The sequence below is a fragment of the Pyxicephalus adspersus genome, chromosome 3 (assembly GCF_032062135.1).
Source record: "Pyxicephalus adspersus chromosome 3, UCB_Pads_2.0, whole genome shotgun sequence".
In the NCBI taxonomy this organism is placed as follows: domain Eukaryota; kingdom Metazoa; phylum Chordata; class Amphibia; order Anura; family Pyxicephalidae; genus Pyxicephalus; species Pyxicephalus adspersus.
In genome coordinates, this window is record NC_092860.1 from 106,965,403 (window position 1) to 106,971,402 (window position 6,000).

The following is a 6,000-nucleotide window of genomic DNA, read 5'->3' on the forward strand; positions in this document are numbered from 1 at the left end:
AGTTAGGCTAAACTTATAAGGCTACCTGCAGAGTCTATAGTCTGACATCAAAGCCCATTTGTTATATGCAGCTACTTTGACACCTCTTCTCTAAAGACTGCACGTGAGAAGGGAAGAGTGGATATCTGTGAGGTCTGAAAGAGTAACAGCTGTAAACCAATGTTACTTAGAGTATTGCTGAATCATTTACACAGTGTTCTTTAAACTAGATGGTGATGTAAAAGTTGTAAGCACATATATGAATGTAAGGAAAATTGTGACCCTTGTGAGTATACGATGAAGGTCTAGCTCTCAAGCAAAATTACAAACGTTGAACTTCCCATTTGCTGTCTAACTGCTTTGTTCGGCCATGTGTTTATTTTGAATCTCAGTTACCAAGAAAATGGTTATGTCAGAGACATCACTTATTTCATAATAATTATCATGTATTTTGACAATTTCTTGTTAAATTAATTTCTTCAATAAATTTAACTAGCAGGATTATTTAACTGGAAAGATCATTGAAGATGTTTTGTGTTTAAGAACTGGGAAACAAAGATGCTAGAGCCTAAATGTATATGCATATCTAATTTTGTTTGCATACTTAAACCAGGAAAATAATTTAGGACAAATGGTAATGTAAATTTTTCCCAAAAGCCCAACTTCAGCCTATATCAGGGACTGTGAAGTAGGACCTGCTAAGAAGTTTTTTTTTACTCATGTTAGTAAACACATTTATTATGAATATTTCCCCTCAATTATATTTGTTATATTGAGATATTCTTTGTATTGCAGCTATGGAATTTGCTCTGTACCACAGAAGCAGCTGTAAAAAGCACAGCTTATGTGGCTCTGTAATGAATAGAAGTTACACTACTACAATATTATAGTAGTGAAAATATTTTGTAAATACAAGCAGTTTAAGTAACTGCATTAAACACGATATCAGTGACTTGAATTCCCTCTACAGTAAAGCTAGATTGTTACAAAAAGAGCCCAAGGAGTTAGTATTCTATCAACTGACTTGCGTTCACTATCCCTTCACAGGCGGTGAATGCATCCAAGATAATCTGGACTCGAGGGAAATTGGTTAAACATTTTCTCAACATTTAGTGAAGTTAGGTGTTCTCCCAGTCAAGTTTTACCAGATGCAGTACCCGGCAATTTGTCAGTTCTCTTTTGGCTTTATGGGGAGGGAGCTGTCAGGATGTTGGAGCAGCTCAACAGCTGTGCCTACTGGAAAGCCCTGGTGCACCAGGTTGACAGCAGGTGGCCACTAACCGCCACCCCCATTTCTCTAATTTCAAGCCATGGGTAGACGTTAAATGACAAAAAAAAAGGGACATACTAAAGGGGCAGGCATTTGAAAGTTGAAAAACTATGGGTGGGCTGTGGAAAGGCAACAAAATTAGACAACTGGGAGCACTAAATTTGTGTTGCCCGCCTACTTTTTGACCCCCTGGCTTCAGCTTCCCGTCACCGAGCTGAGAAAAAGATCTTGGGAGAACACTAGGATAGTGATTTGTATCTTGGTATTTTTTTTGTAGTTCTGCTTTACCTTGATGGCAGAGCTGTAAAACGATTTATGAAGTTACATAAATTACTCATATTTGAAATAACAAAAAAAGAAAAAAAACAATGATAAACCAACCTTTTCCAGTCGACAACCCTTTGGAGGCAGACTAATTGTGACTTTTAACTTTTGTTTTTGGCAGAAGGTAGGCAGCTTCCAGGGGTCCTGACGTCAGGATGGCAGTAGCAAATCCATGATGGAGATGGTATTCAATGTTCAATGTAACTTCAGCAGTTAGTTTCTAGGTAATCACTATAAGATCCAAATGTGCAGAGAAGAAGCTATCCTCAAACTTGCTTTAGGACAAGCATTACCCAAATTATTCTACTCAGTCATTTATCCCTCAGGTTTTCTTCAGATATAGAAGTCAGAACATCTTGTAGTTGGGTATCTAGAGAGCCTTTGATTATTTACCAGATATGAGATGATAACCTGTTCAGAAAGGATACCTAATGTTAAAATGTGAAATTGTAAATATTATGCATGGTTCAGCAAAATTAAAAACCTACATTTACACACACATATAATAAAGACACAGGAAATGGAGATGTGTTAGTAGTAGAGCAGGACTGGACAATTCCCAGTCATCAGGACATCCCCAGCCCAGTGAAAATGCCAGCACCAGTAAATTATATTTATCAGCAGCAAAAACATCTGACTGTTTCAATAGGCAACATATTTTCAAAACAGACTAAGACTAACATTTTTAACTTTTTAATTGTACAAGGGAAATGCTCTATTTCATTTTCATTTTAATGAACCATCATGCCAAGACAATGTAGCTGCCCATCTCCAGACACTAGAAGAACACTTTAATTATATAGAAGCCCCTGCAGATGTTTATGCCACTTCACAGAACCCAACCACAACTAACCTAGCTTCCCAATATAAAATGCGATACTATAGAGTAGTAAAGGGTTATGTTTAATAAGGGTTTAATATTTTACATATGTTTATGCATATATTTAGGCCGTCCTAGCTACAATTTTGGGCTCTTGAGAGAATAGGCTATGATCACAACACCCAATTTCATAAACAATGTTATTACCAGACCAACCCCCCAATCCTTGCTGATCCCTATCAATTGATTCCTATATTTCATAAATAATTGTCCCTATTACTCACTGGGGTAAATGTAATAATGTATAGAAAATGCCCTTCAGATCATTCCATATAAAATGCCTGGCATCATTACACGGGAACAAATAAACAGTCATCATTTCTTACATTCTTACCAGTTTGAGACATGGATGAAAAATACTTTGTTAGTAATGTACAACAATAAAGCGGTTTTGAAACACAACATAGACCTAGAGTACTAGAGTTAAACTATTTATCCTTGCTTACATTTCCCGTGAATCCCTACATTTTTAACTTTCCCACCACTTCATGTACCAAATACTCTCATGATGTAGTGCCTGGTGTAGCCAATCATTGGCAGTGTCTTATGAGGGTGGGGAGTCAGGAAAGTCTTTAATACAATAAAAACTGTTACTAAAACAAATTGAAAAGTATGTGTTGCTGGGCAAGCTGGCTGGCTATCAAGAGAACCTGTAAAAAGTAAAGGCAATAAAGAATATCGTATGATATTTCTTATGTGTGCATGTTAGATAAGACCCAATGAAGCCAAAGTCATACTGTAAGACACTTTTATACAACTGTACATGTGGGACAATAGGTCTATGCTATGCAGAAGAATAAAAAGACCTTTTCAGTTAAACATGAAAGGTGTTACAGTAAACTTTAATCCTCACATAAAGGTTCTATGTATGTACTTCACTTACTTCAGATGTGTTCACAGATGTAAATGACAGAAGAGAGAAATCTATGGGACCACAGACAATAATTCAATGTAATACATTCCTCTGAGCAATGCTTATAAGTGAAGTCAGAACAGCTCCTCAACAAGAAGAGCAACAGATGGTGATGTGGTTGATTTCAGCTGGTGTTTTCAGAGGGTGTGTGATTCTGTGTTTTAAGGGTGTGCATCAATAGCAACTGTAAACTGACATTGTCACAGCAAATAAAAACAACAAACCAATTATCAGCTACTGCCACCCATTAACCCAGGGGTTACCACAAATTACACCAGAACAGTAACTAAGACAGGGTCAGTACACCTATTCTTAGATAAATGAAATCTTATATCCTAAAAACAATGAAAATCCAGTGATTTCAGATTAAATAAAAACACCTGCAAACACTACATTTTTGTGACAAACCATGCTTATAATCATACAGCAATGGACTTCCTGCCACAAGCCACAAACCGCATACATAGCACTGAAATTTGTCAGCAAACCAGCTGAATCAGCACTCATTACAGGTAATACATAATGTTTTCATTTGTTTTTCCTTTTTTGTAATGAACAAGTTTAATCTTAGTGCCTAAAAAATTAAAGTGCAATTCTACAACACAATAAAAATACCTAATGCTTTCCACTCCATGTGCATAATAATGCTGCTAGATTGTTTAAAATTTCCCTCACTACTGACCGATACATCTGCAGTCACATGACCCCAGTTCTCCTCTTCTTCCACCCAGAGGTGTCATGTGGGTGGGACAAAGCAGAACACACACAATTCATAGAAATGTCATGTGTGTGATACCAAACTGGAAAATAACACAATGGCTGCTCTCTCTCGATTACTCTCTAAATTATTCATTTGGCCTATAAAACAACAGAAACCCAGATAGTTTTTTTTTTCTCAACCACTACAGAAATGAGAAATCACTGCTTAACATATACCAAACAACACACTAGTAAAGAATCTAAGAAACTTTAAAGGGCCCGAAAAATACGGGATTCGACTTCGAGAATTTGTGTGTTAAAATATGTGTAAAAAAAAAAATTGGCTTTAATGTTAAAGTACTTTATTGAATGTGTGTGATTTGTGTAACTAAATTATTTTTTTTACAGGTTATCCAACAATGACAGGATGATTCCTCCTGTCAGTGCGGGATCCACGTTTGAGCTGTCATCAGGGTTTACCTTTCCTCAGCCAATCACAGAGCACTATAAATGTGATGAATGGGGAGACTTATCCTCAATTAACCTCTAGTGCCTGGGGAGTTTAGTTCCCCTTAAAATATCCCTTTTACTTATCTAAATCTGTGGTCAGGTGATGAGTTGGGTTACTGGATTCCCCTACTATAGAAAGGAAGGGAGTCCTCCTTTTCAGCAGCCTGGGTCACACGGACCGGTCTGAGGTGAGCTCTGACTGAAAGACTCTCAGAAGGAGCACCAAGGGGGGACATGTGAAAACAGATGAGAGTTAAACCTACTGTAAAATAATTATTTTACCCTGCTGAATATTGGCAGCAGAATGGATGTGGGGGAGATATAACCTTTTACTGATAGTAGGCTTTAATTGTATATTTAATAGCGATCATGGTAGGTACCTGAATTTTTCTTGTTATCAGCTTTTTGTAATCCCCTGTACCTCATAAGTCTGCTGCTTCTCCTTCGCCATCCCATAAGAGGCTGGGAGAAGAAAGATGAATGGTTGTACTACCTTTGTAAATGCAGATAATATAGACAGCATTACAAATCATTTTACAGGAAAAGCATGTAGCATGCTTGTGTTTTCTTGTAGATGTTTTCCTAGAGTTTTGCTTTAAGTTGTTTTAGAATTAAGAAGCTGTGTGAGAATCATCAGATGGCCGGGTTCATGCTACCGCAGATAGATCTATTCCCCTTTACCGCAGACACATCTATTCCCCTTTACCGCCAGCACTGTCACAACACTGTCTGGAAACCAAAGAAACTGTGAGACTTTGCACCTATATTCTGCTTCAGAAAGGATTACCATTTAGCCTAAGTTTGAAGCACAAATACACTTTAGGAATATGGAAAATGAGTAACCACCTGGGCACCGAATACTAACAGCATGCTGCTTCTTCTTTATTACTTTCACAACAAAATAATAGCTTCCCACATAACAAAATCCAAATAAAATAATAAACCCTACCAACATGTCCCCTCACAATGACCATATTCAACCCAGCTACTAATACTTCAAATCACAAGAATCATTAAACCAGCTTTTTTTTTTAATTTTAACTGAAAGGAATTTACAAATGAGCAATATTACATTTCAAAGCAGACCAAACATAGGAGATCACAGCCGCACAAGACACACCGAGGGTGCAGGTGGAGGAGCTGGAATAGACCGTGTGCCCCATGTCACCTAGAAGAGAAGGGCAAAATGTAACCCTGTGCTGAGGCCATACACGCAGAGTGCCATAGCTAACAAAATGCAAACTACCAGGCCCCAAGCAAACATCTACAAACCGTGCAGGGGCAACAATACGGAGTCATCCGCATAGCACTGAGAGACAGGACAGCCTGGAACTTATTCTGTATTACTGACAGCCATGACACATCGGATGCTGTGTGCTACCTCTGACAGCCCTGCCGACACAATGTATGATAGCTTTGCAGAAA

The 6,000-nt window shown here is 37.8% G+C and overlaps 1 protein-coding gene across 3 annotated transcripts in view; it reads right to left on the reverse strand.

Annotated features, from left to right (window-relative positions):
* The window catches only part of FBXW7 (F-box and WD repeat domain containing 7), a 106,597-nt gene that overhangs the window by 99,836 nt on the left and 761 nt on the right, over window positions 1-6,000 (reverse strand). Inside the window, exons 2-3 of one of the 3 annotated variants that reach the window (XM_072405913.1) lie at window positions 5,848-6,000; window positions 1,631-1,984 (exon numbers count right to left, since the gene is read on the reverse strand). The exon at window positions 5,848-6,000 is cut by the window's right edge and continues 7 nt beyond it. The gene's annotated coding sequence lies outside the window, so the exon portion shown is untranslated. Of the gene's footprint in view, window positions 1-1,630; window positions 1,985-3,336; window positions 3,355-5,847 lie in introns of those variants that run through there. The other 2 variants (XM_072405914.1, XM_072405911.1) reach the window with 2 other exon arrangements.